Source organism: Amblyomma mixtum, chromosome 4, assembly GCF_055824585.1.
Source record: "Amblyomma mixtum isolate Tamu chromosome 4, ASM5582458v1, whole genome shotgun sequence".
Taxonomy (NCBI): Eukaryota; Metazoa; Arthropoda; class Arachnida; order Ixodida; family Ixodidae; genus Amblyomma; species Amblyomma mixtum.
Window position 1 is genome coordinate 37,967,710 of NC_143015.1, and position 24,558 is coordinate 37,992,267.

The 24,558-nt window shown below is 48.7% G+C and overlaps 1 pseudogene; it reads right to left on the reverse strand.

Annotated features, from left to right (window-relative positions):
• Window positions 1–134: 134 nt before the first annotated feature.
• On the reverse strand, window positions 135–24,558 carry LOC149346264 (uncharacterized; annotated as a pseudogene).

Genomic DNA, 24,558 nt, shown 5'->3' on the forward strand with positions numbered 1-24,558 from the left:
GGAAGAGCCTTGCAGGTCCTTCCGACTGCTCCCGCTGCGGGCACCCGGAGGAGACACTGGACCACCTCCTCCGGGAATGGCCGACCTTCGCGCCTCAACAGGCCAAGCTCATCACCTGTTACCGGGCACTGGGCTTACCAGCCCAGACCACACAAGACCTGCTCTTTCCTGCCGGCCACAACACCCGTCGCGCTATGAATGGTCTCCTCGTCTATTTGGAGGAGACGGGACTGGACGTCTACCTCTAGTCGTCCAGACACCACCAGCCCGAGGTCCTTCCCCCTGGCCACCTTGCACATAGACCCCATTGTCCCCCAGACCATCATGGAGGGCAGGACCACAGGCTCTTCGACGACTGAAGCCTACAACAGGGCGTGGCGGCTCTTCTCTCCACTCCTTCACTACTTCTCTTCCATACCTCTTTCCATCTTTTCTTACTCCTCCTCTCTCCTATCGACATACAGGCAGTGGTAGTGGTATCCATACCAGTCACAACCCCGTGCCCATTTCTATTTCGTATTCTCGACAACCTCTAACAACAACAACCGGTCAACATTTAGCTCACTGCCACGCTCCACGTAGAGCCTCCACGCTGCGACGCGGAGACTACCAGCAGATTGCTCCAGAAAAGGGTTGTCGCGAGGAAAACAACACTTTGCAAGCGAGACGGGACAGGCGCAACTTCCAATCGTTTACAGACTGCGAATGTGAAAGAATATAAGAAAAACAATCAAGAGGGTTAGCAATAACCACCCATGGGCGCGAGGCTTGCACAAAAAGTAGAAAAAAAGATAAGTGAGCCACAAAGCATACTCAGCCCCGTGTATCTAAAAAAGCAGATTCATACTTATAAATGGTAATGGATGGGGTATTAACACGATTTTACAGTGGCTTTTGACTGCTATATAAACCAATGAAAAGTTGAAACATAGTGAGCTTTCCAGAATGAGACCATTAAATTCTACAATGAACGTTAACAGTTGTTTTTACCTTGGTGCCAGTTTAGAAAAATATCATCAATAAAGAATCTAGAAAAGAACGGTCTACCCTACCAGTGCCTCAACAAAAATGAAATACAAAAAGTGGATGCCCTGCTACGCAAAGCGTATAAGACAGCGCTCCGACCACGACGCAACAGGTCTACAGAAAAACTCATGGCACTGGGATTACATAACACCTTTGAGGAGCTACGAGAGGCGCAGCTTGAGTCGCAAGAACTCAGGCTGTTGCAAACAACGACAGGAAGAGCGCTCCTGAAGAGGCTCGGATACCGCGAGCAGATGCGAGAAATGTCGAGGACGGCAACGATCCCCGACGAGCTTCGCAAGACCCTCAAGGTAGCGCCAATACCAAAAAACATGGATCCCAACCTCCATCGAGGCAGAAGAGAAGCGAGGGCCGAATTCATCGAGAAAACATACGCTCCTCAAGCCACGACCGTGTATACAGACGCGTCTTGGAGAGGAGGAGATACCAAAATCGCTGTAGCGGCGGTGGTCGATTCGTCTTTACCCGAAATGACCAGCGCGTCTCTCCGAGGCTGCACAACTGCAGAGTCCGAGGAAGTAGCTGTTGCTCTAGCGGTGGCGGAGGGCTATAGAACCGGGTGGTCACTAACAATACTCACGGACTCTCAAACTGCCTGCCGAAATTACATAAATGGCAGGATAGGTCGTCACACGCTCCGTATACTCCTCGCAGCGAGCGACAGAATTAAAAACCAGGAAGAACAAAACGACAAGATCCGACGCAAAATTGTGTGAGTACCGGGGCACACGGGGGTGGCAGGGAACCGAGAGGCCGACAGGATAGCTCTGGGATACATTACTTTCCGAGCATCCGACGAGACCGCGGAACTCGCGCCAGCACCCAGGGAATACTCGGCCATACTACAAAACAATAGACGCAGAAGAGTGCGATATCCCCCACCGCACAAATCTCTCAGCAGAGAGGAAGCGGTCACTTGGAGACAATTACAAACAGGCTCTTTCCCAAACCTACATATACTAAACGAAATGCACCCTACCATATACGCGGACAAATGTCCCTGGTGCGACGGAAAACCTACTCTCTATCACATCACATGGGCCTGCCAAAACATAGACGTGGTCCCCAAAATACAAAACCCGAGTGCGAAGCAGTAGGAGACTCTGCTATCCAATTACCGCTGTGAAGACCAACAAGGTCTGGTACAGCGAGCTCAACGGGCGGCAGTGGCCAGCGGAGCCCTGGACTGAGGGCAACCGAGCACTGATTAGAGGCGGACGACTTCGACAGAGAAGGCTCCTGGGGGTAGAACCAAGTCGTCTCTGAAGATGCCCCCAAACCGCAGGAAAAACCATTAGTGTAAATAAAGTTTTCCCTTCCTTCCTTAAAAGGAGAGCTCTAAAGGAATTCGATTGCTTTGCCGCCGATGCAAATGTTATTTTAAAGGCGTCTCGCCAGATAGGTGAGGTAACTCGCCTCTCTTAATCGGTCCATTTTAGTTACCAATTTCTTGTGAACAGCCAGGACGGCACTAGTGTCTTCGATTCCGTTTCAAAAATGCGGTATACATGGCCAGACAACGCGCCCGTAGTATGGTAGCCTGCCACTGCGAGTGATTGCCGTTTTACGTTTTTTATTCATTTTATACGATGTGTATACAGCAGCCATCTATTATCATCCAGAATATAGTTCCGCCTTCTGTCCTTTTTCTCGTTTTCTTGCACTGCCCTGTTTTACACATATATGTTCTCTAAAGAATTCTGCGCCTTTCGAATTCGCCAAGAGCCCTCGTGATCATCGTATTAACGCGACACCGTTAAGAGCCCCGTGTCGCAGAAAAGCCGGTGTCGTCGTCGGCGGCATTGGCCGTGAGCGGAAAATCCCAGAAGTATTAATAAATGAAATCGTGTAGGAAATCAGTCCAGTCGGGGAGTTCTACAAGAACACGGCTTCAATGGTGACGTAATTCAGAAGCTTCAGGGAACCTCGCAGCAAATTATGCGACTCATTCGCCGCATTAGTAACCGCCACTTGGGCTTGAGGGAATGCAATGCTCTCCGTTTAGTACAAGCCTTTGTGATCAGCCGCATAGCTTGCATATGCCTTTACAGACATCTCAAGTGAGCTGAAAGAGAGAAAGTGGAGGCCATAATCAGAAAATGCGTTGAAGAGGCAGTTGGGCTAACCATGCACACAGCGACTGAGCAAGTGTTAGGTCTCGGTCATCATAGCATCCTAAGTGAGAATATTGAAGCGGTAACCGTCTCGCAGTACAACGACAATCAGCCACACCAACTGACAGACACATTCTGTCTACACTAGGCATAACATACAGACGACAAGGCGGACCAGCAACTGGCCTTCCCAAACATATACGCCCGCTTCTGGTCATTCCTCGACTACCTCGGAACATGCACCCAGACTTCCACGCTGAACGTCGTGCAGAGATAGCCAAATCATTAGGAAAACGCTTTCTTAATGATACCTCTTTGGTATATGTCGATGCAGCAGATTCTTCGGTTGACACGATGGTAGCTGTGGTCGCCACAGAACGTGGTACACTCATAACTGGGGGCACTATACGCACTAGGCACGCACATGTTGGAGAAGAAACAGCCATTGCTCTAGCCATTGCGGGATTCTCGGCAGAAACCATTGTCAGAAACTCAAAATTGGCGATACGTAACTACACGTTTGGAAGAATCTCCCCAAAAGCAGCACGTATTCTGCTAAATTATCAGCCCACGTGGCGCATTCGCCTAATCTGGACACTTGCTCATGCCTCCCTTGCTGGTAATGAGGCGGCTCATAACCTAGATCGAGAACTGTCCCGCCGAGCTGGGTCGTGCAGCCCACCCGCCCTATACTCCGGCAAGAAGAGGTTGTTTTCTTGCAAAGAAATCCTGCTGCACTACAGGCTTGCAAGTCTCAGATTCCCCCCAGTTTTGTAGCTTCTATTCGGAAGGACTCTACTGAGACAAACGCAAAAATTGTGATAGCAAAGCCGATCTAAATCATATTATTTGGAACTGTCCTCAGTCCCTACCCGCGAGTCAGGTCATTACCGACTCTGCTCATTGGGATGCTCTATTGCTCAGCCCCGAGCCGAGGACGCAGATCAAGCTCCTCCAGCTGGCTGAAGCCGCCACCGCGGCCCAAGGGATAGCGGCTGCCGTTTGAGCGGGGGGGGGGGGGGGGTGGAAAACATTTATTTACATATGCACTACTGGAGGTATTGCATGAGCTGACCCAGAGGGGGCCAGCCCTTACAAGTACTAGGTGAAGGTCCCTAGTTCGGGACCCCAGTGGCGTCGGCCGCCGCCCGGGCTCGCGCGACCGAGGCCCGTTGGGCCTGCAGGTCAGAGCAGCCGAGCAGGGTCGCCTCCCAGTCCTCCCGGGTTGGGTTGGGGTGAGGGGGGATAGCAGGGTTGGAGGGGCAGGCCCACACCATGTGGTAAATGTCCGAAGACTTCTCCGCACAGTGCGGACAGCTGCCCGAGAAAGAAGGGTCGAAGTGTTTGAGAGCTGCCGGGCACAGCAAAGTATTGGTATACAGGCGAAGCAAAAGCCGCTCCTCCGCCTTTGAGAGACCTTTACACGGGCGGGGATAAAGACCATGGCCAGATTGATAATGTAAAACAATGTCTTTAAAGGAGTAAGCGGGAGTGAATTCGAGTTCCTGATCGTCGGGGTCGGAGGGGCGCCTCCGGAGTGAGACGAAGCACACTAAACAGACCGCCACCCACGCCAGCACGATGGTTTCTACTGAACAAAGGCGCTTGTAGTAGTAATATGGTGTTGTCTTAGGATGGTGCTTTACAGACATGAACTGTGGTGCATATTCTGTTCGGGTCTCCACTGAGGTACTAAAGACAGGCGTTATTTCTTTTCCATCAAACCAATTTTCATTTCATTGCACTTAACGCCCTTGGCGAGGTTCGGGTGTCCACTGAGATATGAGAGGCAGGCGTCGCTTCCTGCCCGTCGGACAAGGCGTCGCGCCGTTCCCAGGACTCCTTGTCAGCGCTGCAACACACTGTTGCGTCCCACCCTTGAAGCTTTAAAAGCGCCCTCCAATTTGGCGGTATGCTTAGGGACACGTTCTTTTGCTATGTAAGATACCGAAGCACCCCAGGTTTCATAACTTTGACGATTGGAAAATGTGTACTTTTAAGAACTTGTCAAAAGGACTTGCGCATCCCCTGAAATGGGTTAGGGTGAACTCAGCATCTGCCCAAATCACCGCTAAGTAAAAGTGCATTGCGTCTAAAATGCACCTATAAGCTGAATTGTTTCATCGTGTTTTGGAATATGGCTTGAGCGAGAAAGCGCTAATTCCAGTGGCTCCAAACACAGCGGTGTGCGAGGATCAGGCACGACCATACAATTGTTTGTAATGTTTTTGATGAAATGCCTGCTTCAACTCTTATTAATAAATGAAACCGAGTAGGAAATTGGTCGAGTTGGGGAACCGAACCATGGCCCCTGGAGCGCGAGGCGAGAGATGGAGAGAAAAGCTATATTAAGGCGAGAGCCTTTAATGCCTCATGCTTTCGTTAGCAATCCGTGTCGTCAGCCGTGTCTCCGTCCGTGTCGCCAGCCGTTGCTGCGTCCGTGTCGACAGATGTGTCCGCGTTTTGACGGGTGTCCACCGAGATATGCGAGACAGTTACTGCATAATTTACTTTCCTCAAATACCATTTTCAATTTCTTCATTACGGCCCCTCTTTCTCTTTCTTCTTTCACTCCCACTTCCTCCCTTCCTGTACGGTGCGGTTCGGGTGTCCATTGAGATGACACAGAATTTCCTTTCCTCAAAAAGCGTTGCGTTCAAAGGGCAAGCCATCGCGCCGAACGGGTGGTGGCGTTCGTCCCTTCCTGTACGGTGCGATATGGGGGTAAAACCGAGATTACAGAGAATTACTGCGTAATTTCCTTTGCTCAAAAAGCGTCGCGTTCAAAGGACAAGGCATCGCGACGAACGGGGGGTGGCGTTCCGTGGACTGCCTGGCAACGCTACAACACGCTGTCGCGTTCCACTCCTAAAGGCGAACAGCGTCATTAATTAGCAGTTAATTAGTATTTAGTCATAAATCAGTAACTAGTCACTAAATAGTAATTTGTAATTACTTCGCCATCAGCCCCGCCGCGGTGGCTCAGTGGTTACGGCGCTCGGCTGCTGACCCGAAAGACACGTGTTTGATCGAGGCCGCGGCTGCTGAATTTCGATGAAGGCGTAATTCTGGAAGCCCGTGTGCTGTGCGATGTCAGTGCACGTTAAAGAACCCCGGGTGGTCGAAATTTCCGGAGCCCATCACTACGGCGTCCCTCATAGCCTGAGCTGCTTTGTGGCGTGAAACCCCAATAAACCAATCAATTATGTGTGACGTCATCCAGTGGTGACGTCACCAGTGCCACATAGGCAAAGTGGTGCGGAAAACGCTTTGGCCTCTACTCACTTTAAACAGTCAAAGTGCCCCTGAATTTTTTGAAGAGGAATTCAGGGCACGCCCCAGGGTCCCCGCAAAATCCCACTGCACTCAGGTCTTGAGGTTCTCTATGTCCCGCGGGGGAAGGATCCGCCGGACAGAGGGAAAGGATGTGGAGGGAAGAAGCGAAGGGTTCTGGGCATAGGGCGCATGCCGGAGTAGGGAAGGAGGGATGATAGTGGGCTAGGTTAAGGGGTGAGGGGAGAGTTGGTGTCTGTAGTCTGGGCCAGAGTGTTGCTTGTTTGTTATCTAGGGAGGAGTGTGGCGGGGGGAGAGTGGTGGTGGTAAAAAAACTTTAATACTCAAAGAGAGTTTGAGGGTCAGAAAACCCTGCTACATGGCGGTATCCTTAGTCCGGGACACCGCACGACGAGGCCCCGTCTCGCGCCCGCTTTACTAGAGCCCTTTGGGACTCCAGTGTGGAGCAGTTGAGGAGGCCAGTCTCCCATGCCTCTCAGGTGGGGGTGGGGTAAGGGAGAAGGTGAGGTTTCCGAGTACATTCCCGCACCATGTGAAAGATGTCGCATATCTCTCCAGAGTGCGGGCAGCGCCCATCTGTGTTCGGATCAAAGTGTTTTGCTATGGCAGGACACAGAAGAGTTCCTGTCTGCAGGCACCGCAGAGTTCGCTCCTCCGCCTTACTCAGCTCCTTGGCAGGTGCCGGGTAGAGGCGGTGGCTGTCGCAATAATGAATTAGGATTTCGCGGAACCGCAGGAGCGGTTTATGAGCTTCTGAGCCAGGACAGCTAGGATGAGGAGCCCAGTGTGTGAGCGCTCGGGTGGCCGCATCAGCGGCCGCATTGCCTCGTAGACCCTGGTGGCCAGGAGCCCAGATCACTTTTGTGCGATTTGGATCGCCGGGAGAGCCTCTTAGAATTTGGGAGGCAAGAGGTGATATTTCGCCTGCAAGATAATGTTCACCTGCCCGGCGAGAGTCTGTGATAACCGTTCTCGATTCTGGATCGGCGGGAGCGAGAGCTATTGCAACTTCCTCCTCTCGGGTTGAATTTGGGGCCCGAAAAGGTAGCCCGTCGACATTCATTCCTCAGTGGACTGCGGCATCCGCGTAGAATCCTGCGGGCGACAGCCCTGTGATGTCCACGTAGCAGACGCCCTGTTTAGGTCTATATTGCCTCTCAAGTGTGCGAACCCCTGCTTGTCGTAAGGCTTCATGTGAAGTCGTGTTCATATTACGCGGGAGCCTAGCGACCCAGAGCATATGGCACCACAGAACCGGCATGTTCTCCGTCTCTTCCACTATGCATGTGTGTTGGATGTGTAAGCGGTTTAGTAGGCGGCGCCCAGGAGCCGTCTGCGAGCCGCGTATATTGGTAAACTAGGTGGGCCTCGCGCGACTGCTGCTACACAGATTTGCTGCTACACAAGGGCGAAAGTGACGCCTCCGCGAGCCAACCCAAGGTGTCTGTCAGCACTGGTCCATTGAATGCCGCATTAGCGTGCCAGGGGCACTGGAGTCTGCCAGGTGCAGAAGGTCGTCTTTTTGTCATGCTGGGGCCTCTTAGTGTAGAGGAAGTACGCCCGCCTTTCCCCCCGTTGCTGGGCGCAGTTGCGATTGAAATGGTAAGGAATCGCAGTGATGTTATGGACACATTCGCCGTTTCCCGCGTGCTGGTAACGAGAGGTTCTAGACTGTTTCACATGGACACGTGCAGGGAATAATGCGCCTGCAGGATGAACTCCAGAGGACTTCTTTATAAACGTGCGGCGTTTTGCATTCCTGCAGCCACAACTTCCTGCAGATTCAGCACTACCCCCATAAATAACTCCAGACGCAGCAGCAGCACTGTCGCCAGCACCAGTGCCCGCACTGTGTGGAGGTGGGAAGACCATTTCACCCTCTGTGCTGTGTAGTTTATTTGTGTACGTTGTTGACCTCATGTGTGGGTTTGATCTATTTGGAATGCAGAAATTGGAGGTTACGTTTGCAATTTTAGAATTGTTTCCAGATTTTTATTGTACTGCTGTCAGGGATGTGATTGTCCTCACTGGGTCTCTGGTTAACTAGCCGCTCTCTTTACTGTGATGTCCCAGACGCTTTGCTGAAACTGTCCACTGATCAGTTGTGCTTTAATGCTTTCAAACCGACCACAATTGCAGCCTCACCAGTCGAGGAGCTGAGTGATTGTGGCACAGGTAGTGAATCAGCCTTCTAGTGTGTAGCTTGGGCACTACCCGCTTTAGATGCTGCTTGAACTTAGCATGATATACAGGTCAAGAGATGTAACAGCAATCACTTAATAAGCGGGTAGGAAACTCTCCTATGTAGGAAACATTTGTGGCCTGTGCAGGTTTCTCCTCTTTTAATGGAGACGGTGATGTCAACTGTTTGTTTGGCGAGTGCGCAGATCAAATTTGTCGAAACTGAGGTGCGTTCATTAAGCACTAAATGCACCTGTTTTCACACGCTACTGTTTCCCTGTATTCGCGTGAATAGTCTTGTCACATATTGTCCAAACATGTTTGCTTATTCTAGACGGTACTGATTTGACAGATAACTGCATTCTATCCTCTGACAGCCCCTCAGCAGCCACAGCCGGCTCCAGGCCAGCAAATCTGACGCCTTCTGATGAGGAAAAGGAGGAGACAGTGAACCAGCTACTCGTGAAAACTCGGCGTACCGCTGACCTGAAGCAGACGCGAAACAATCAGGATGCCGATTTCCACCAGCGATTAAGTCGAGATCAACAATCGGGTGCGGGCAGACAGCACATACCAACAGAAGCTACTACATGCAACCTAATGTATGCACATTGTCTTGGTGTGTTCACGATAAATAAATAAACAATTTATCTGTAGGTAGTAGGTGCGTCCTTTAGGAGACGACATTCTGCTCCATAAAATTAGGAGCAATTACAAAATGACTGGAACACAAATCGTTCAGCAGGTAAAAGAATATAAACATAATGAGATTGTGGGCGCCGAACACTGGCGCGTGCTTTAAGAAACGTTGCGGGGATTGTTGAAGCACCCCTGCATCTCAACTAAAGCACTGCTGCTGGAGTTCTCTTAGAAGTTGGAGTTCTCCCGAGTTGAAGAAGTGATCATTTGAATATCTCCCGGCAGAAGTCAGTGATGAGCCTGTTGAGAGGACGCCTTGGTTGCTGCTTGGTTGCGTCGCTTAGTAGGCGACATTTTTCGGTGCTATCTTCTAAACAAATCAGCAACAGCATTAAAAGTTGTACACGTGACAGCACCTCATTGTCAGTCCTTGTTAACAGAAATGTAATGAAATGAGTTTATGTGGAACGACATTTTTAAGCGGCAGCAAGGTGGAGTATTCGTTCGAATACCTACAATGCAAGCCAAATCCGCTGATATGTCATTGTTGGAGAGAAACCGCTGTCCTTGACAGCAAAGCCTCGCATACGGTGAGTGTTTTGTGTGATTGGTCTCAATAATGTTCCACATAAAAAAGTTCCGCACTGAATTTTTTATGGCGTTTCTCTCAGTATTTAAGCTTTCTCGAGTAGTCCCAAACTGCGAATTTCAAATTCGCTATGGGGGTATATAATGTATTTGAAAATGAAACATTCCATACATGCATAATATGTGCAATATTTCTTTATTTAGTTTATTTAGGACATAGTGCGTTGTTTTAGATAAGGCATCTGCGGGGGGATTATAAATCAATCAACCTCACAGAAGGCAACCGATAAGACCAGAAAGCGATATTGTCACCTGTATTGTCCTGTCTTGTCCACCGAGGTGACAACACCTTTGGTGGGAACTCGCAGCATCATACTCGGCAGTGCGTACCGCCAAGTAAGACCTATCCGGAGCCACACACTGTGCAAATCTCTGTGTGCGGTCTTTACTTGAATATGCCTCAGTCGTATGGGAGTTAATGATCTCAAATAACATTCCTAAACTAAAAAACCACAAAAAGAATAATAGATTGGTATTCTTGTTTAATAGTTTAACAGGGAAAAATAAACTTAAGCTTCCAGAGTGCATTAAGCGTCCTATAGTGAGAAGGACTCGGAGCGTTCATGAGCATTCGCTTACTCCCCTTTTCGCCAAAACTAAGTTTTAAGTACAGTTTTTTCCCTAGAGTAGTGCAAGATTGGAATTCGTTACCGGCATTTGTTTTTTCCTCGCAAAATTTTTCTGATGCGTTGAATCGTCTACTTACCTGCAAATATTGTTTATATGTGTGTTTTGTATTCGTGTGATGCTAGTATTGTATAATTTTATTCTTTTGGTTACGTAACAATGCTTGGGCCAAGCAGTGGCCTGCAGTATTCTGAAATAAATAAATAAACAGCGCCGAGGCACGTGGCGTTCGGTATGTTTTCGCCAACTGATGTGGTATGTATTCGCTGAATCACCGCCGTATTGTTTTAGTCGTTTCCACGATAAGTTAGCTGAGTGCACGTGTTCCGTTCCTTGTTTCTCCGATCCCATGACTAGTACCCGCGACACCTGGTTGAAGTGCACCGTAGGCTACAGCCAGTCGGTGAAAACAAGCCCAGCGCTGCGTGTTTCTGCGCTCTTAACATCGAGTGTGACTTTTGCGTCTGTTGCATGCTCCGGCACCAGCTGGTCGCCCGTTGTTCTGCGCAGTCCCTCAGCACGGGCCGGTAGGCATGATAGCAATGACGTGTGACAGAACAGTACACGTCGCAACATAATGTATGGGACAACAAATTCGATACTCCTCTTATAGTACAAAGTGCGTTTGAAAAATGCTCACTGTTAAGCATCCGCATTGCTAATCTGTTAATACATACATATGAAGAATGTAAATATCTCTATCAGAGCAACCTCCTCTAAAAGACACGGGTCGATTCCATATCCCTTTTTTAAGCCCTCTCTTATTACTGCTACGGCATCTTACTCCCACAGCTTTCGTAATCATCGCCGCCCACCTGGCTGCAAATATAGAATCACACTGAAATTTAGTTTTGAGACTGCGAACGGTTAGCAACGAAATGTATGAAATGAATCAGCACTGTTTTGAATTTTTGGCAGCAACTTGTTGCGGTCACCTGTAGTGCCTGGAAGAAATGGATATTTAAATGGCCTAATTTCATCGACTGCTCGTAAAAATTCAGTGTTAGACGAGTAGTGACCGATAGAAGGAAGAGGTCTGGACTTGTGGAAAACACGGGAAGTTTAGCAAAAACAAAAATAACCTGATTTCCTTAGTCTTTCTGCGCAGCCGCAAGGCCACAATCTCATAAATTCTCACAACGTTAGTTAAGGTGTCAGTTAAGCGATACTTTGAAAAAAAGTAAAGCGAATGGCTTTCTAATGATAATTTGTAGTGCTCCGATGTTACAATAAGTGAAGATATCCGAGATGGTACACGTTTACTTTAGTGCTGCTTTTATGATTAAGAAGCACGTTAGTAATTTAGTTTCAACTGGGGCTTAGTTTTAGTTTGTCTCCGAAAGCATGGCTAATAATGCTGCTGAGCATAGCGTGAGTCATGGTTATGCAGCAGGCTACAGCAAACACGCGTGTCTTGAAAAGTGAATGATTTTCTTGAGCGATACATGAGATGTGAAGCACTTTCAATCAACAAAATTATTTACTACAACGTGTAAGGAAATGTTTGCACTGTACGTCTGGCATGGAAGCAGTTGAATTTCTCTAAAAAATTTCAGTTTTTTGTTCAACTTTTCATTAGTTTGTAATGCAATGAATTACATTTCGTTCATAACATTTAGGTAATACAATGAATTGCGTTAGACCAGTAGTTCTGCGAGAAAAGTAACTGGTTACGCTCGAAATTTCATTAACAAGCATTCCTGTAGTTTGTAGAGGAAAAAGCTTGGTTCTCGTAGGCCTGCCACGACAACTGAGCAGCAGAACGCTGGACGGCTGGCTTCGAGAATTGTGCAGGAACGGCAACTAGTCATAAAACAGAGAGATTTAGCATAGCAGAGGCGTATTAGCTTAGATATACACCTGATTAAAGGCGCTGTCTGCGCACGTGTAGAGGCAGTGAAGTTTTGAAATGTAGGCGCTACGCGTGTATTTCGGTTTGTGGTAATCCGGTATACGTCTATCCTCGTGAGTCGCTGTACTGCGAAATATAACCAGAATTAACTAAGACTGTCAGTCTGCAATCTACGATGTACTCTCTATTCAGGTATCTACCAGCGTGTTCTCGAAATGCGCGCGTCGATTTCAAGTTCAGGATTCTTGGGCATCAGTTCTGAGAGACAGCTGTGGAATGATGTAAGGAAATATTATTGTACGGAAATTTCGAAGGTAGCGGCGCACTTCTTCGCTGCGTAGGAAAATCCTTCTTTTAGAGTTTGCACATCGGTCACATGGATAATTTAGAACTGCTAAAAAGTGCAACAGGAAACGCTTCTGACGATACATAAACGTTAACAGGGATAAAATGCAAGCCAGCAAAAGGGGATTTTCTGCCGTTCTATTGATTGTTAAAGTGGAATCCCATGATACATGAAAAAATCGTGTTCATAAAAACCTTCCCATTGAAAGATGCGCTAGTGAAGAATTTTTGGGTACCAGGGGCACTATCAAGGTCACACTAACTAAGGACAGAATGGTTCCGGTTTACGCGTGTCGTCATAGTGCGAGGGAGGGTGAACAGACTAAAATGTATATTGTGCGAATATGGCCCTGCGTAGACTGTACAAGTCCCTCCCTGGGACCGCCGTAAAAATAACTTGCTCCGGAGGCTTAAAACGGTTGAAATAGCTCTCAGCAGTCAGGTGTTAAGAAGCTTATTTGTTTTGAGCTTGAAGGCGACAAATGTTGGGCCATGCCTGTGTTTACATTGCGTTTGGGGGGGGGGGGGGGGGGGAGCGCGATCTCTTATCTTCGTAATAGTCCTTGCAGGAATAATAGAAGTGAGTGAGTAGTTAGTTCGTAGGAATCGGGCGGAAAAACTAATTATTGCGTGCTTCGCGTCTAAATAGAGTTCAGTGTTTGTTTGTTTTAGTCTCTTTACGTTATTTTTGTGCATAAAATTCAATAATTAATTCAAATATAGCTTCAGTACTTTGATGATGCAACTCTAATATAATGCCACTTTGTGAGCAATAAATGACAATTTATTTTTTTTTAATTTGCGCCATTACTAAAGAGTACAATTGATGGTATTTATCACTTTCCCAAAGTGGTCGTTCAAGTAGGCTGTGTATTATAAACTCTGACACATGACAGATGAGAGCGCGCTGTGTTCAGTTTAGTTACAGCAGACGGGGCGATGCAAAAGGTATCCAGGATGATAGGCTCTAAACATGATGGTGCACCTTTGGCAGCCGATGCTTTATGCCTGCCAGCCGGTTTTATAAGCAGCAACATTCGCCAAGGACTTGCGAAGAAAAAAATTATTTTCTCGAAATCAAATTTTCGGTTTCGGTTAATGTGCAATAAAGTTGTTATCCGAACATAAACAAAAAACCATTTTTCAAATTTCTTTTTTGACAGGAGCAAAATTGAACTATCAAAGGCGTTAGTTTTTTTGCTAGCTTTTCGAAAATATAGTAGTAGTAGAAAACTTTTATTGAGATCTTTTAAGAGATTCGCGGATTCGAAGCCTCCGTCGTCTTTCGTGGCGCCGGCGACTGGAGGCTTCTCTTCAGCAAGGTTGGGCCCCTAGTCCAGGGCTCCACTGAGTTGCGCTGCATCAGTAGCGTGCCGCACTAAGGCCCTTTGGGCCGCGAGCTCGCTGCTGGTGAGCCGGCTCTCCCATTGCTCCGCACTCGGGAATTCGTGTTGGTGGAATGCTTTATTTCGTTCGCACTCCCATGTGATGTGGTATAGTGTGGGTGTGTCGCCGCACCAGGGGCAGTTTGCTCTGTATTGTGTTGGTGACATCTTGTTATAGATGTACAAGTTGGGGAAGGAGTTTGTTTGTAGCCTACGCCAGCCGACTGCTTCCTCCCTCGTGAGGGATTTGTGTGGTGGTGGGTACTTGAATCTAGTCCCCCTGTATAGTTGTAATGTCTCTGTGTATCCCCCCTCGCATGCTAGTAGCTGAAGCTCCAGAACATCTGACATGCCTGCTCGGTATGTAAGCCCTCGAGCTAGGCTGTCTGCTCTTTCGTTCCCCGCTGCGCCTGCGTGGCCTGGGATCCAGATTATGTGTTGTATGGGTGTCTTCTCAGCAGAGGCTGCTGCCCCACTGATTATCCTGAGGGCCATGCCGCTAATTCTGCCCTTCGTGTAGTTTTTACACGTGTCTTTCGAGTCTGTTAAGATGTTTAGGGATCGGCCTTTCCTATAGCCTTCTGCTACCGCCAGCGCGACGGCAATTTCCTCGGCCTCCGTTTGCCCACGACCTCCACTGAGGCGCATGTGGCCATGTCTCCTGTGCTATTAACTACCACCGTAGCGGCTAAGCGCTTCTCTGCATTTACGTACATGGAGGCGTCCGTATAGACTGTGTTCTCTGATCGGCCTAGCCTCCTTTCTATCTGCTCGGCCCTTGCTTTTCGTCTGTCCTCGTGTAGGTTAGGATCCATGTTTTTAGGCAGGGGTCCTACATTAAAGGTCTTTCTAAGGTCGTCCGGTACGTCCGCGTATCTGTCTACCAGTCCGCACGTGTTCCGACCCAACCTTCTCAGGAGCGCCCTTCCCGTAGAGGAGCCTCTGACTCTGATGAGTTGTGCCCCCAATTGAGCCTCGGCAAGCTCATCGAAGGTATTGCTGATTCCGAGTTGGAGTAGCTTCTCGTTTGATGCGTTTCTGGGCAGGTGTAGAGCAATCTTGTATGCCTTCCTGAGAATACAGTCGGCTTGCTCTCGCTCCGCCTTTGTTGTTGCGTGGTAGGGCAAGGAGTACATAACTCTGCTAACGATTAGGCTGTTGACGAGTTTGAGGGTATCTTCTTCTTTCATCCCGTACCTTCTCTGAGAGACTCTACTGATCATTCTGCCAACCTGCTCCGCGGCTCTTCTCAACAGGCTGATGGTATGGCTGCATTTTCGGCTGCTCTGCAGCCACATGCCTAGGATTCGTACCATGTTCTGTTCTTGGATCAGTTGCCCCTCTAGAACTACTTCCAGCGAGGCTTTGGTATTGATTTCTTCCGATCCTGATGATTTCCGACTTCTCCGTCGAACATCTGAGGCCTCTCTCCCTGACGTAGGTCTCTACGCAGGTCGCAGCTTCTTGTAGTCTGTCTTGCTTCTCCCCTAACGATCCTTGGGTGACCCACACCGTGATGTCGTCGGCATATATCGCGTGTTGGATGCCCGGGATTTCCTTGAGTCGTCTTGCTAGCCCGATCATCGCCATATTGAACAGGGCGGTCGATATCACGGAGCCTTGGGGTGTTCCTTTGCAAGGCGTGGTGAAGACGTCGCTTCTCAGCTCGCCTAGTCCCACGGTCGCTGTTCTGTCGCTCAGGAAGGCCCTGATGTAGTCGTGGGTTCTTCCCCCGCAGTTGGTGTTGTTGATGCCTTCCATGATGGCGGCGCGGCTCACGTTGTCGAAGGCTCCCTTTATGTCGAGGGCCATGACAACGTTTTCGCCACTTCTCGGCATTTTCTCGAGTACTTCCTCCTTGAGTTGGAGTAGTACGTCCTGCGTAGACAGGTGGGCTCTGAACCCGTACATGCTGTCTGGGTACAGTTGGTTCTTCTCTAGGTGCGACTGGATCCTTTTTGTGATTACTTTCTCGTACATCTTGCCCAGGCACGACGTGAGGGAGATCGGCCTGAGGTTCTCGACCTAGAGTTTCTTGCCTGGCTTCGGGATCATTACCACTACCGCGTGTTTCCACTCGGCCGGGACTGTTCCTTCTTGCCAGAGCTTGTTGAAGTAGGCTGTGAGCTGATCTATGGCTCCATCGCTGAGGTTTCTTATGAGCGAGTTCATGATTCTGTCTGCCCCCGCTGCTGTGTTTTTTGTTGCCGACCTGATCGCCTCGACGACTTCCTCTCTCGTTATGGGCCGATCCATGGTTGGATTCTCTTCGCCCTGGTACTCTTCTTGGTAGCTTTCGACCTGGTCTCTGCCGTAGCATTTGACCCGGACTTCCTCGAGTAGCTGTTCGTCCTGCCCGTGTACTGGTGCACCAGCCTCTGAATCGATTTGCCGCTTTCTGATTTGTTCTTGCTCGGGTCCATGAGGGACTTGAGGATCTGCCACGTCCTGGCCGTGCTGAGGGTGCCGTTCAGCGCGTTGCTGAATTGCTGCCATCCTTGCCTAGCCAGCTGCGTTGCATGCTCCTCCGCTTGTTTAGTTATTTCGGCTATTTTAATCTTTAGCTTCCTATTGAACTTCTGTCTTTTCCAATGCTTGGTGAGCCCGCGTCTCGCCTCCCATAGCTTGAGGAGCCGCTTGTCCACCTCCGGAGTTTGTTCGGTTCTATCCACCTCTTTAGTATAGAGTTCTTGGATCTGTCTGAGTTGCTGGCTCCACTCCTCCGCAGATACAATGTCGCCCTTGATCTGCTTGCAGTGTGCTCTGAAGGCGTCCCAGTCCGTTAGGCGGACCTTGCCTATTTTCCGTTTGCGGTTGTGCTGATCCTTATTATGTGGTGGTCGCTTCCAAGGTTCTCGAGCAGGTTCTCCCATTCTGCTTGTCTGGCGCCCCTTACGAAGGTTAAGTCAGGGCACGTGTCTGGACTGACGCTGTTCCCCTGTCCAGTTGGGTGATGTTCGTCGGTTAGCAATTCGCACTCTGCCTGTTCTGCTGCAGCGCAAAATATAAAACACTTGCGGATTAACGGCTTCAGCAAGGTTTTCTTTCGTGATCATGTCATAGCGGAAGGTATTACTTTAAGAGGATTAATTTATATCTCCTCCCCACAGTACGTTCTAGGATTTCATGTTTTGCAGCTATCTGATACAGGATTTTTTTACCTTCGAGATCATATATTCATTTTGTATCGTGATTTTAATATCTTTTTCATATTTTTTGTGCTTATGTCGAGTGGATAGGTGCGAGTGTTTAAATGTTTGCCTGCAATTTTTCTAGACACAGCATTTTTTGAAGTTATGACTTTTTTTCTGGGACAATTAGGCGTGGGCAAACAAAACTTTTCACAGATTTTAACCTATGCTTTTTACATGACTCGCACTAGTACCATAAGCCTAAGCCTATCTGTACTTTTATAATGAGGAAGAGCCATTCAATGGTGGCAGTTTTAGTGTACCAAGAAAGAAAAATAAATCATTTTTCATTACTCCTTGTACTTTTATTACAATTATTGTAGGAAAACTGATCACATTGTCTTGCAGAATTTTAATACTACGTGCAGTACATTCTACGGAAATGTATATTGCATAAAAATCTAAAACAAAAATTTAGAAAATTAACATCTAAGTTTGAAACCTAGTGCCAGCTGCATCTATTTATAAGATTGCCAGCATTTTTTATTGCTATGGCTTTCGTTATCACTCTACACCCAAATATCGATCACCATTTTTGAAGTCTCACCGCATCTCAAAGAACACTACGATGAGTTACAATGTTTCTCTATGACATGACCGCCGCTTTTGTTTCAATTGCATGCCAGTGACGTGGTTATTATGGCAAGGTAGCAACATGGTCTGCATTCCCGCTTACTCGTCAGAATATTTCAGTTCTCGGAATATTTTTGATAAGCCAACAAACTATTGTGACATATGCGCCGCAAGCTGCCAATCAGTTTAGATCGGTGTACGTAACAAGTTTTGCTGGCAACTGGCAATAACACAGCTATCGACTGCATGTTTCGTTCAACATCGCCACCAATTTCGTAGTTTTGGAACGCTCATTCCAGAGTTTTTGGCATGCTACAATGCGGAAATAAAACAAGTTCAAATTATGGATTGCATGTTTATTAATTCCATACATTTCGGGAACAGCAGTGCTGTTGATTGTGTTGTTTCCTTAGATTTGATGTCACTTAAAACTGTTCCTTTTCGTTTTTCTCGTTAAGGTTCAAGTGCACTTCATGACCTCTCCATCTTCGTTCCAGTACAAGATTTCGAGGTGCTAGATGTAAAAATTCAGGGGGCACTTTGGCTCTTTAAAGTGCTCCAAGGCGAAAGCGTTGCCTGACGCACTGTTTGGTTTTTGAATTTTTACTTTTTGCTTTTTCATATTTTATATTTATTTTTTGTTTTCTTTCTTTTCTCATTTTTATTTCTTATTTTTATTTGCGTCCTCATTTTATTTTTAATTCTTTCATTTTAATTATGAAACCCATGCATTCACTAGATGCGCCTTCAATCATGCTCAAACCCAGGGCCTTCGTGGCGGAGTGGTAGCGTCTCCGCCCAAATGCCAAAGGCCCTGGTACGTTTGTCAGCCTCGACACAATTGTTTTTTTATAAGTAGTGACGCCGAAACTTAGATTCGGAGTGCGTTGCAGCTAGGGCTATCGCTACTTCCTCCATAGCCTGTGTATCCCCGTTACGAACTGAAAGCCCGTCCACGACTTGCATTTGGTGCACCACTGAGATTGTTGATATTCCTTGTACAGGACCCGCAGCGTCCACGAAGAAGGTTCCTTCTTTTGTTGAATAGCACTCGTTCATCTTCTTGCTCTTCGCCACTCGTCTAGCATAATGATGCTCCGGGTGCATGTTTTTGGGAAGCGGAAGCGTAGGAATTTGCTCTTCCACTCTTTAGGTATATCTTGTCTCCCAGCCACTTGCTGCGGAAAGCTAATGTTTAAATCTTCTAAGACCCTGCGGCCGGTCGTAGTTGTGGCCAGTCGCACTACCTGGCTGGTAAGATGGGCGCTAATCAATTCATCAGCCGTGTTGTGTACCCCTAGTTTTAGTAGACGCTCCGTAGATGCTTTCATGGGTAGGCCGAGTGCCTTCTTATAAGCCGTTCGAATGATAACGTCCAGGTGATTTAGATCGGTCTTCCTCAAACGAAGGTACGGGGCCATGTATACTATCCTGCAGATGACAAAGGCCTGTATTAGTCTAAGGGTATCCGAGAAAAGCATTTGTTGGGCGAGTTGGTGTTTTTGATGATCCATAACTAACAGCCCCGTGCTGTTAAGCCCATCTTGCCGTTTTCATCAGCTCACTCCAAGCTGGTGAAGAGAGCAATTGTACATACCGTTTTTAGCAACACAGTCAACAAATCCTGTGAACACAGGTTGAAGCATAGCTTCAGCAACCAAGTAGACCGCCTGGCAAAGGCAGGCTACCCGTCTGAATTATTAGTTTCCGTGGCAGGAAAACTACTGGAAAAGTTAAAATCAAAAGGAAATAGTAAATGTACGAAAGAGACGAAGAAAAGGAAGATTGTTGCGCTGCCATATCTTCACAAAGTATCGCACAATCTGAAAAGAATCGGAAAACATGCAGGCGTTGATGTCGTCTTTTCGGCGCCCAAACGACTGTCCAGCCTGATTAAGAATGTCAATTCAGAGATTAAAGAATCGCGCAAGTGCCCGATAAAGCACGCAAAACAGTTCGTGCCTTGCCAGGAAGGGGTGATATATTCGCTGCCACTGTCTTGTGGTAAGCGATACATCGGCCAAACCGGCCGATGTTTAAACAAAAGACTCAGAGAGCATGAGTATAATGTCTCCCGTGTCGCTATCTCTGGCCACGTGGCGAAACATTGCAGGCACTGCAAAGGCAATGAAGATGACGATGACACCTACGTCTGTGCGCCAAACTATCAGGAAAGTGCAGTGTTAGAAAAGAACCGTGACTCGTTAGCAAGGGAGATCATTGGAGCTCACTTAATAGGTAGGCTCTCGGAAGAATGCATCAGTGCTTCATCTGTCGCGTTGTCAGAAAAAGAAAGAAGATACCTTGATTGCGAATATTGACAAGTGCTTGCTCACTGATTATATTGTATTCTGTCACTGCTTATATTGTATTCTCGCGCATGTGATTTGATTGGCGGCATATGACTGGTACACTATTATGTCAGTCACGCATGTAAGTGTGGACTGCATTCTTTCTGGCCGCCAGGGAGGTATTTATACCTTCTGGCATCCAATAAACTTTAGTTGTGAGCAGCGCTGTGTGGTGTCCCTTCTTCATCTCTGTCCTGTCGTTTGCGCTGTAGTTATGGAAGGATATCCTGTTCTTGCATGCCGTTTTTCTTGCTTGTGATCCGAGATATCATACGGATGACTTGTTCGCACACCGTTCGGAGCTTGGTGATCGCTGCTGCGTTCACACCCTTGTTGTTAATGAGCAGCCCCAAAATCCGTATTGTTTCCACCTCGGGAATAGGTGTGTCATGGACCGAGATTTCCAGAGATGCAGTATCCCCCTTCCCTTGCAGGACGAGGAGCTCCGACTTGTCCGGGGAACAGCGCAGTCCGCATTCTTCAGCATACTTTTCAAATGTATTGGCAGCCTCTTGGAGGGCCTCCTCCATCTGTCCCATGTTTCCCTCCGTTGTCCATATGGTTATGTCATCCGCGTATAGGGCGTGGCGGATTCCCCTTATGGCATTAAGTTGTTCCGGCAGGTGCATGAGGGCAACGTTGAAGAGCAGTGGAGAAAGGACTGCTCCCTGAGGCGTCCCCCTGGTGCCCATGGGTATCGCCTCGGACCTCGTGTCGCCAATCCTTATATGCGCTTGCCTATCTTGCAAGAAAGCCTTGATGTAATTAAAGGTACGCTTTCCGCAGTGAGTACCCTGTAGATTGTCCAGAATCTTGGAATCCTTCACGTTGTCGAAAGCCCCCTTCAGATCTAATGCCAGTATGGCCCTACTGTTTCGTTTGCGCGGGGGATCGATAACCTTCATCTTCAGCTGCAGTAACACGTCCTGGGTTGACAAGTGTGCCCTAAACCCAAACATTGTGTGAGGTATAATATTGTGGTCTTCTATATACGTAGAAAGTCGCATGTGTACCGCCTTCTCCATCAGTTTCCCGGCGGACGACGTAAGCGAGATGGGCCTGAGGTTATTGATGTTCACCTCCTTTCCAGGCTTAGGAATAAAGCTGACATCAGCCGTCTTCCATGCCTTGGGTAACTGTCCACTTTTCCAGCATTCGTTGATGTACTGCGTGAGATGTTCAAGCGCTTGCTGATTGAGATTGACGAGCAATCCCACCGTCACCCTGTCGTTCCCTGGCGCCGTGCCCCGCCTCATGGCCATAAGCGCCGCCTGTATTTCCTCGACTTCGAACTCTCTGTCCAGGTCCGGATTGTCCATACCCTCATAATCCCGTACTGGCTCGTTGTCTTTCACTGTACAGAGGTACTTGCTCACGAGGGCGGCAACTAGCTGCTGGTCCGTGCCCGCGAAGCCGTGTAGGGCTCTCTTGAGATTACGTTGCTGATCCCCGCGAGACTTAGAGGGCTCTATCAAACATCTAAGAAGACTGCACGTCGCCTTGGTGCTTAGGGTGCCTTTCATGGAGTCGCATTTGGCCAACCAGTTGTTTTTGGCCAGGGATCGTGCATACTCTTCTGCTTGCAAGCTTAATTTCGCGACCTTGATCTTGAGCTTGCGGTTATGTGTTTGACTTTTCCACCGCCGTGTGAGACTTCTTCTGACCTCCCATAGATGTAGTAGGTGGTTGTCAATAGCCGGGACTTCTTCTGATGTCTGAAGCGTACGTGTGAAGCGGTCCCTGACTCTCAGCAGCGACTCAGCCCACTCCTCGTACTTTTCAATGGGCGCGTTGAGCGTAGAGTCTTCCGCCTGTCAGAACAACGACCAGTCCGTGAGCCGTGCATTCCCTCTCGCTATGCGATGCTTATTGTAGTCGAGGCAGATCTTGAGAATGCAGTGGTCACTCCCTAAGGTCTCCTGCGTGTTGTGGCAATCATAGTTTCTCGATCCTTTAACCAACGAGAGATCTGGACATGTAACTCTCGAGACACTGTTGCCAATCCTCCTGGGATGCTGCGGGTCAGTAAGAATCGTCAGTGCTAGGTCCGATATGGCCGCAGCGAGTCTCCTGCCCTTAATATCCTCCTTACTATATCCCCACAAGGAGCTATACGCGTTAAAATCCCCCACAATGATGAGAGGTGCACTTTTTGCCAATTGCGCGGCCTTTTGGAAAATCTCATCGAAAGACGCACCCCTGTTCTTCGGTCGACTATATATGTTCAACACATACGCACTTCTGCTAGTGCGTACGTTCGGTAAAAGCTGAATAAATGTGTGTTCCACTTCACTGACTAAATCCAGCTCAATTGTCACAGCCGTACAATCCTTATGCACCAGAATGCAAGTGGATGAGCTGTTTTGATGCGTGCTGTATGGTCTGAGTTTGGCTTCCGTATTCACGTCCTGCAGTGCAATAATATCTGGTAATGTATCCAACGAATCTACGTATTGCTGTAGCGAATCCCTCTTCTTTCTGAACCCCCGGCAGTTCCACTGCAAAAGCCGCAATTTAGGAGGGCGGGCCATGTTGAACACTAAAGGAAATCGCGCTTGGTGCGTCCGCCCCGGTGTTGGGCGAATCACCAGCTGCAAGCTGCCTATTAGTCACGCGGCCAGTTAATTTTGGAACCTTCGTCCGCGTACACTCCGCAAGCTCCTGAAGTTTCCGATCGATTCTGATTTCAAAGGCTTGCAGCTTAATCAGACGGGGCTCTAAGATGCCCTGTAAGACCCGCTCTACCGCTGCCTGAATGCCCCTCTCAATAGCTGCCTGAACGTTTTTTTTTTTTCAATAATAATTTGTAGAGTTCCTTCGAGGCTCGCCTGTATATTTCGCGTTATGCGAGCTTCCAAACGCGGAAGGTCGTTCAGCAAACATCGCTCCACAATAGCCTCAATCCTGGCTTCTTTCTCTCTGACACCAGCCCCCTTATCGGTCTCCGTTGCCACTACGTTACTGTTTCTCTCCCCCTCCTCCTTTTTCTCACCCTAGGGGACAGGAGTTAGTGCCTGTTGAGTAGGTGGGAGGGAAGCATCCTCCTCCATTGCAGATACCCCAAGCGTTTCTTGCATATTTTCTCCCCCTGCCGATGTTCCCAGTTCCTGACTTTTATACTTCGCTAGTTCCTCTTTCAATCTGCTATTTTCCTCCTTAAGTTTCTCAACAGCCAAAGTGGGAGGCGGGGAAGCGGCAACTTGTGCCCAGCTCACCTTGCTACCCCTGGTCTCCTCCGATCCGGCTTTTCCCGATTTCTTCCCACCTGGACGACCGCTTCCTTCAGGCCCCTGCCGGGACGCCCCCGTTGCGGTCCTCGCTGCGGGACCCGGCGACGGAGTCCCCATCCGCTTCTTCTGTGATTGCGGCCCAGGCCCTGAATTCTTCCGGTCCTCTCTGGATTTACGCTGGTTGCTGGATTTTCTTCCGCCAGGCTTCCGCCCGGCTCCGGCACCATTCCTGTATTTCCAGGTGCAGTCCGCGGAGTTCGTGAGGTGTCCGCCTCCACAGACTAGGCATCGGGGCTGGCACTCGTGCCCCTCTTCTTGGATGATAGTCCCACAGGCCCGGCAGAGCTTAGTCCCACAGGCCCGGCACAGCCTCTCCCCAGTAAAACACGTTGAACGGCACTTTACGGCCCTCGAATGTAATCACCGCCGCGTTCGACTCTCCTAATTTCCTCACACCCACCACGGGAATGCCTGGCGAGTAAATAGCTTAAGCAATATCTGCTTCGGACACTTTGGAAGCCACTTGAATTACTCCCCGGCAAGTATTTTCGGGCATATTGAGGTAGACCTGCACCGTTTGTAATTGGCCGCCAATCCGTAGACTCTCCACCGCGAGGACTTTCGAAATAAGCGCTGCGTCTCGGATTCCAATCGTGACTATGTTCTGATCCCACGCTGGCCAAATTGCAAGCGCTTGTGATTTGCGTTCGATGCCGACCGCAGCATATATAGCTTCTGCTATCTGATGGGTACCCTTGTAATTTGACAAGTTCAGCGTTCCCTTGGGTTTCACGACGGCAACAGAGTCCTCAGTGCCGAACTTGGGCACCACCTCTGGTCTCCAACGCCTCGGTTGAAGCGGTTTGCTTGGCGCCGAAGTAGGGTCGAGGCCGTCAGCAGTGTCTCCACCGCGCAAGCGTTCCTGGCGTTCCAAGCTCACGCGCTTCGCGGACGCTCGCTCTTGCTCTTCTGATTTCTTCCGAATAGCATATTCGGTGACTTCATCGAAGACTGGTTTCTTCGCAGCCTGTAGCTCCACTACTTGCATGCTTTCCGGGTCGTAGCCCCGTGCAAGACTCAT